Consider the following 8,591-nt stretch of genomic DNA (forward strand, 5'->3'; position numbering starts at 1 on the left):
ACGCGGATAAGATCCCCTTCCTCGATGCTCCAGTCTCTCCCAAAGGTCTTTTCGGCCCAGTGGTCGAAGGATTCGCTGAACGCTTCACAGAGGCACAGAAATCGTTCCAGGCTATGCGACATTTCCTGCCTAAGCGTTCCAGCTCCGCTGCTGCCTCAGCTCGCCCTAAATGCGCCGACTCAGCAGCCCGTGAAACCAGCACCTGCCGCCCCCGCCGTTCAGCCCGCTAAAGCGCAGCAGACGCGGGGACGCTCTCGCTCAGCCAAGCGCTACCTTCTTCCTAAGTGCCAGGGTCCCCGACCCAAGTTTGCGTTGAACTTGACGCCTCAGGCATCATCCTGATCTGCGGCAACGTTTGAGATGCTGCCTCAAAGATCAGGAAATTTCTCAGTCTGATGAGAACTTTGAGTCAATTGAAGAAACTGCAGAGGAGGAACTGGACGAAGTACCTAAGACACCAAAAATCAAACTAAAAAAAGGATTTGACCTGATTGTCTTCCGAACACATGAGGAGGCTTTGCAGATGTGTCAGGACCGCTGCCTTCTTGTGGCATTCCCTTGCATGGTACAGAATTGTGACTCCGTAGTCATGAGCATGCATAGTTTGAATCGACATTATATTAGGGTTCACAAATTTAAACGCAAACAGTTGACTGACAATAAGGACAAATTATGTTACACTGCTGAAAAGTTAGAGGAGATAATACAAAAGAAATCTGCCGTGTCTGCTATACCTGATTTAACCAGAATTCCAAATGGTGTCCTCAAAATGGAGTATCAGTCCGAGCCTGCAACCCCAGGTGGGCCACCACTGCCAATGAGCCTCCATTCGATCAAAACTGAATCAAAGGGGCAGGAAGTGATCGAGTTTTCAGGGGAGCCACTCCCCGACAGAAGTTTGCTTATTGCTGCTGAGGATTTGCTCTATGGATCCCCAAAGTCAAGTGGGCACCCTGAAGAGCCTGTTTCTGAGGAGGGTCCAAGGCACAAAGACAGGTCGGAGTCTGAGTTAACAGCACCTCCCCTTATACGCCCTCCACTGCTTGACCTCTCTCCACCCTCTACCTTCAGAATAGCTGTTGATGAAAGTTCATTTGAACCCTCTGGTAAAGACAGTAAATCTATTAACATTCCTTCTACTGTTTCCATATCTTTTTTCCCATATGCGTCTTAAGCAAGACGCAGTACTCGTTCCCGTATCTCAGGGAACCGAGGTTACGTTAGTAACCGAGTACAATGTCTCACTTAAACACTTTTACAAAAGTAGTGGTCAGAAATAGTTCAAGCGCTGCTGAAAAGGCAGCAGTCCAATAGAATGTTGACTTTCTTTGGGTTTCAAAAGCAGGATATGAACCAGCATCTGATTGCTGGTTTACAGCCTCAGCCCACAAGCTACCACCAAATCACAAACACCATTATATTTTTAGCACCAACACTGTTTTAGGTTGCATTCTTTTTACTCTTCTTCATTAGAGTAATTACAAAGCAATGCATTGCGGTTTCTCATTAGAAAACCAACTTTTTTGGTAGATGTTGAGATGAGAGAAGGAGTGACAGTATTATTTTCAATGGTGAATTCAGTGCAACATTTATATCCACTACAAATGCACACAGTTCTGTTTTTGGTCCAAAAAGAACTGAAAACATTTAATTCTGAGAGCAAGAGTATGTTAGTGTGGTGGACAAGTTTCATCTTAGTTCTGCAATTTACTATTGAAGTATTTAGTAAACTCAGTGAACCAGGCACATTTAGTATTATTATAACATGAAACGTGTATTCAAACAAGTAAAAGCTGCCCACCATGGTAAGGCAAACACCCTCAGTCTGTAGTCCACAACCAGACTCTAAGCTGTCATGGCTGGAATTTATAGGTCCATGTACTGTATATGGACTGACAACTAGAATAATGAATAGGTTTTGTTTCTCTGTTTATTTCTTTGTTTGTTTGTTTCTTTGTTTCTTTGTTTCTTTCTTTTTGTTTCTTTGACATAAGATAAGAGTCACTCAAGTCATGGCAAATGTTTATGTATCAAGTCAGTAGACATCAATGAACCAGGCTCACTTCATTACAGTCCAAGCTTCATATATACTCTGTTCATGGCAGTTAAAATTACTCTTTCTCTAGTGGCAGTGATCCTGAATAAGCACATGGCAGGAATAAAATTCTAAAAACAGCCTAGTGGCCTCAGAGTGGCTGAAGTGTAACCAGCCGATGGTTACACCTGCCGTAGTCAAGGATAATCTTCACTGACTTTGATTTGCCTGTTTTAGGAAAATTATGCTGTTTATTAGCCTCTATGTATTTGTCAAATAACAGCATTTTTATATCTATATTGTATGGAATTATATCTCTAACTGCCTTTACGTCATGTTGCAAGCATCAGACATTAGGTTTGCAGGGATGCCTTATAGGATACAACAATACTCAGTGATGACTACTTCAGAAAGGTTTGAACTAAGTTTGAAATAAATTACTAGCAAAATATGTATCTATGAAGATAATATAGCAATATTTTCTATTGCCTTTTCCATGTGCACATCTGAACACCTTTATTTTTGGTTATGAGTTTGAATGTCAAGGAATAAAGCACAAGTGGCTTTCAGATCTCTCACTCCTACACAAGCTGTCATCGGTTAAATCAAACAAAGTCCTTCACTCTTTAATTATTTTTGTATAAGGCCACTGCATGTCACAGCAGGAAAAGCTGTAGGTGTGGAGAACACCACAAGCTCACACTGTTTGGTGAACGGTGAGCTAAATATATGGGAAATTCATATGACCACCCCAGTTATTTAGGTTATTGCCTTGCACAGAAGAATATACACAGTTAGTATGTTTTATGCTTTGCTTGCAAGGTGGAATTACTTTGTATAAATAAAATGAACGATGTATGGAGATCACACTCAAAATATCAGGGTTTTTTTTTTTTTACATAATTGTAAATATTTTTTTCAGTGCATTAATTTGTATTCCAAAAAATCTGTTCAATCATTCTGATGTTAAATCGTTTAAAAGTACAGCCTCAGCCATGTGAAACGCATGCTACAAAAGCATGGCATGCTGGGGCATGCCCAGGTATCAGTGTGTCACAACAGGACAGAGAGGTTTTGAGTATTCTGTCTCTTTCTCTCTTTCTCTTGTGCTGGTATATTTTTCAATCTCTCCCACATTCAAATGCGGGGTTGCAGATGCTAGGAGAAGAGATTTATATTGAGAAAAATATAATCATGCTTCATCTCATTTTTTTATTTTTTATTTTACTTAGGCACTTATACAAATTGTTTTATCTTTAGTGCAGAGTTGTGAATAATCCATAATACCTGAAAAGAAGCCTCGGAGAAGCCTCTAGGCATAGGGTTGCAGATGCTAGGAGAAGAGATTTATATTGAGAAAAATATAATCATACTTCATCTCATTTTTTTTATTTTTTATTTTACTTAGGCACTTATACAAATTGTTTTATCTTTAGTGCAGAGTTGTGAATAATCCATAATACCTGAAAAGAAGCCTCGGAGAAGCCTCTAGGCATTTTAACACTCTCAGCCAATTAGAATCTAGAGTGAGAACAGTCATAAGACGCCTCGTCATGTCTTTCTCTATTGTCAAAGGCGCAGTCCCGAGACATTAACAAACCATGTTGTTATGTCATCTAACTGCGAGGAGATGTACAGTATGTAGTGAAAGGTGTTTCAGCTTCTTTTGGTATGTGGCTCAGTCTATCCTTTTGGCTGCAGGCCAACATTCCCCATGGGTGCATTTGCCCCATCTCTTTCCCAGATTCCATCTGCAGGACCTGCCCTCTGTAAGGAATGATTGACGTTTTAAGAAATGCGATGAAAATGATGGTGTGTTGCCCAGACAGAGTGCATTTTAAAAGTAATCACTCAAAAGTGATATAGTTCCTGAGTTATGTGGAATTCCAATTTTTATTACTAATAAAATGATTGCGAGTGAGATACAGAATGTCGCTGATATTGAGTAACTTGCATTAACTTTCTGAATCAAAATTGAATTTGAGCTGAAAAAATTACACTATTGCCTTCTTTGAAGCTGCTCATAGCTGAAATGAACTTGTTTCATAATTGGTAAACTTTGCAACATTGAACTAAACTGAGCTGAACTGAATAATGACACTGTCTTATGTAGAGTTGCTTTACATCTGAAGTTTTTATTTTACACTGTTTTTATTTTCTTATTATTAATGTGATGACACTATTGCCTTCTTTGAAGCTGCTCATAAGCTGAAATGAACTTGTTTCATAATTGGTAAACGTTGCAACATTGAACTAAACTGAGCTGAACTGAATAATGACACTGTCTTCTGCACAGTTGCTTTACATCTGAAGTTTTTATTTTACACTGTTTTTATTTTCTTATTATTAATGTGATGCTGCTTTGAAATAATCTGTACTGTATAAAGTGTTACATAAATAAATGTGACTTGTCATTTAGACACACAATTGCTGGTTACTTCACAGCAGAATAAAATGTATGCATCTCAGGGCAACACGCAGTACTGGTTTCATTCCAGAATGAATCAGTGTTTTTGAGTAAATCGGTTCAGTGAATGATTCAGTGACTCACTCATAAAGACAGTCACCAGCTTCCGGTGTAACAATGTAACCTGCCGTTGGATTATATCAGCAGGGTTGAAACAGTGAGTTATGATTATGAACTTCATAGGAAACAATGCCATTTAGAGATCTTTGCAAGCATGCAGGCCCACATTTATTCAATAGGACACAAATTCCTCATTTGCTGAAATGCCATAAAACTACATCTAAGACACCCTTTCGTTATTCTGATTATGTGCCACCCAAGTGTAAAGTTCTTAACATAAAAAATAAAAAAAATCATTTCAGAGACCCTAAAAACCACAATGAGAACGTTTCATAAAGATGGCTCATAGATAAGAGCGTGGAGTGTGATTTTTATTGTGCCCTGTGGTTTGTTCTGCTCCATCAGTATGTTTCTCATCTCTGTTGCAGGCAGTGTTACCCATTATAACAGCAGTTTGGTTGAAGACTATCGTTAACCTTAATCCAGGATTTAGCCTTTGGCTCCATCAGGACTAGGACTGTGTGTTTGTTGTTAAAGTTAATATCTATTAAAACTGAAGTAGCATTGCATGAGGCAACTCACTTTAGCCATAAACTCAAGTATTTTTCCACCCCTCTTTTTTTTTTATTTATGAGCTTCTCTAAACAAAGGAAAGTTGCATAATTTTGTGAATATGTTGCTAGTCTTTTATATGTCTTCTTCATCTTCCACATACTGGTTTATTCTGGATTGATCTCTGTCCCATGACTGATGAGCACTGTGAGAGAATATATAAAAGAGATTGTTGTGCCAGAAGGGGGAGTAGCTGCTCTGTATCTGATTTTCTGCTGTATAGCCATAGCTGAACTTTTTATGCTAATATCTGCCATAGTGTGTCGTAGTCGTAGTATGTTCTTGCTTGTTTTACTTGCACTCCACTTGTAGTATGAATTTAAAAAAAAAATTTTTTTTTAAGCTTGTAGTATGCATTTTTATTTTTTTTTTATTTTTTTTTATTATTTTTTATTTTTTAAAGTTGAATATTGTAACTGATGTTGTGGTCTCATCCTAGATGGGGTCCTATAATTGGGAAGATTTAGCATTTGGAGTTTTATCATTTTTGAGACTTAAAAAATATAATGATCATACTAATTGAAAAAATATATATAACAAGTATACTAATGGCTTTCTACAGTCCTAAGGGGAAACAAGAGAAACATTTGAAATCAGTGCAGAACTAAATGCATGAGACAATATTTTTGATTCCTTGGTGCCCCCATGTGGCCACTATGAGATCTATAAATTGAAAAGAGAGACAGAGATTAGAGACCTTAATTATTGTTGAGGTGTGCAAGGCCTGATTGCATGCTTCTGCTTTACTTAACCCTTTAACAGGCCCCTCAACTGATTTTTAAAGGCACATTTTGAGTAAAGACATCCTGTTAAACTGCATGCCAAAAGTGTATATATATTTTTTTACTTTTGTGTATTAATATCAAGTTAGTTTGATGTAAGAGTGATCTTTTCACTCATAATTGTGAAAATATATTGTGCTTTTATGCATAAAACGTTTTTAAAAAAATATATATATGCAGAAAGGTGAGGAGTAGGTTTAGGTGTAGGGTTGGGCGATAGAATATACGGATTGTACAGTATAGAAATCATTACGCCTATGGAGAGTCCCCACAACGATAGTAAACCAGTCGTGTGTGTGTGTGTTTGTATGCATCTTTACAAAGTATATTTACTGTATAATGTAAAAATAAGACGACTATAAATAGTAGCCAAGGATTGTGGGCCAAATGACCATATTAGAGAGGACTCTACTGTCCGGCTCACACTGTATGTGCTTTGGTCTTGGTTTTTCAGGTTTGGCTGAACAGCCTAAGGCTTTGAAGTTTCCTGTCAGAGTTCTACTTAATGAGTTGTCCCTTAAAAAAGAGGTCACTATAGATTTACCCTAGATTGACCAAAAGTGTTTGATCAATTATTGGTTCAAACTTTACTTAAAAGGGGGTTGGGGGGTAGGAAGTGACTGAGGTGTGACTATGCGTGAAAAGCTGAGCGCTGAAGGCGTGAACGCTCAGAGCGCAGCGGTCGAGCATCACATTCACCGGAATTACAAGGTAGGTTAGAACATAAACGTAGTTTTGTGCTTATTTAAAAGCTATTCACACTGTGTCTATGCTGTAAGCGAGTGACGCGACAAAGGAAAGCACACTTAAACGTGTGTTTCTTCATGTGTAACAGACTAGATGATAGATCATTTTGGCGTTGTGCGCAGTATAGACCGCGTGTTCACTTTATAGTTATCTTCTGTTTAGACAAAACTTGTGATCAGATACGAACCAAGAGCAGCAGCATTATTGTTATGTAAAACTCAACAGTTTGTTGATGTTTCAGTATCTACTACGATATTTTAATGTCGTTTGTTCAGCTTGCGAAACAATGTTGTTAACGTTGTAAGAAGACAAAAATCCCGTTCGGTTTGGTGAGGATGAAATATTGACACATGTAATGCTGGAAAAGCCCACTGTGTGGCTCATATGCAATACAAATGTCTCATACAGTGCAATAATTAACTTAAATGTACATGTTGTTAACGTTGTAAGGATGGTTTGGTGAGGATGGAATATTGACACATGTAATGCTGGAAAAGCCCACTGTATGGTTCATATGCAATACAAATGTCTCATACAGTGCAATAATTAACTTAAATGTACAAATGAACAATTTATGAAGTGTAGGCTACTGCAAACATTGCGGTGTAATGTACATAAGCAATGCTATATTGTGTGTGGTTATGGTTACAATTACGCATTGTTTTTATTGCTATTGTAATCAGTTATAGAGGAGACCGGGGCTAGTTGTCACATGGGTTGTATATCGAATAACCACACCAAAAAAAGCATATATTATATAATGTTGTCACGGTTTTATTGTGTGAGATTGTATAATATAGGGTACAACGGGGCTAAAAGCCGACCTTAAGAAAAAATGTGCTATTCACTGCGCCTAAAATGTATAATTGCAGAAAAAAATATATACGTTGTATTGAACATTAATGGAGCGACATATTTTGTGTGAAAATAAATCATTGAAGTTGTTTATTTTGTTTAAAAATCTTATAAATGTTTGAGGTGGCAAGAGGGGCCTTTTACCCCAAACACGGGGTAAAAGGCTCACCAGCATGATCTGATGACACACGCGATCTCTGCGTTTTTTGTTTGGGCAAGGAGCACGCACGCGATCTCCTCGAGAGGGCAATCTGCATTCACTGTGAGCGTTTTCCAATTAAAAAGTTCCGCTCTCGTTTGTCTCTCTTTTTGAGGATAGAGGGGCAGCCATCGGCTCCCCGCGGTTCAGGACTGCTGAAGCGCGGAGGAGAATGAGCTTGTGGGGATCGCAGGTGGATCAGGCCGATGAGTTTAAAGAGATGATGGGTTTTGGAAGTTATGGAGGCTTGACTTGCCATGGAAGCGGGCCAAGAAAGTGACGTTGTGAGGTCGTCTCAATGAGCGCTGTCTTTCTGGCCGTAACCCTCCAGCTCAGGTGAGCCTTCCTTTCTTCCTGATCTCCATACAGAGATTGAGAAGGAATGGAAGAGGCCGTTTTCCTCACGCATCCATCGATTCCAGCATACGAGTTATGCCAACATCGAGGCGATGCGCGAAAACGGCTATGAGAAGATGCCCCCCGTAGAAGAGACGCTGGCTAGCTATCTCTCTATGGTGAGACATCCTCTCTTAAGACTCCCTCCTGACCATCTAAGCCCCTTCAGGATACATCTCGCTTGAATGGCAGGGCATACACAGCAGCAGGTCAGGCTGTCGCTTCGTTGCACATGATGGCGGTGCTCCACGAAGGTCCAGGTCTCCAGGTCACGAGGGGTCCTGGCCCATCTCGTTCTGAGGATCAGAGACAGGCACAGAAGGCTAGTGTCGCGGCTTGCGCTCCTCCCCCGCCTGCGGGTAGGGGTAGGAGGAATCGCGGGTCAAAGGGAGGTAGGCAAGACCTAAGGGATGTGATCCAGACAAGGTGTCAGCGCTT

The 8,591-nt window shown here is 39.6% G+C and overlaps 1 protein-coding gene across 2 annotated transcripts in view; it reads left to right on the top strand.

The window, feature by feature from the left end:
• Nucleotides 1–8,591, top strand: part of LOC107711648 (platelet-activating factor receptor-like) — a 14,290-nt gene that overhangs the window by 2,659 nt on the left and 3,040 nt on the right. Inside the window, exon 1 of one of the 2 annotated variants that reach the window (XM_016516667.1) lies at nucleotides 6,603–6,667. The exons of the other annotated variant lie outside the window; for it this stretch is intronic. The gene's annotated coding sequence lies outside the window, so the exon portion shown is untranslated. Of the gene's footprint in view, nucleotides 1–6,602; nucleotides 6,668–8,591 lie in introns of those variants that run through there. 2 annotated transcript variants of the gene reach the window in all.

This window comes from Sinocyclocheilus rhinocerous, unplaced genomic scaffold, assembly GCF_001515625.1.
Source record: "Sinocyclocheilus rhinocerous isolate Xijiao unplaced genomic scaffold, SAMN03320098_v1.1 scaffold2117, whole genome shotgun sequence".
Classification (NCBI taxonomy): Eukaryota; Metazoa; Chordata; class Actinopteri; order Cypriniformes; family Cyprinidae; genus Sinocyclocheilus; species Sinocyclocheilus rhinocerous.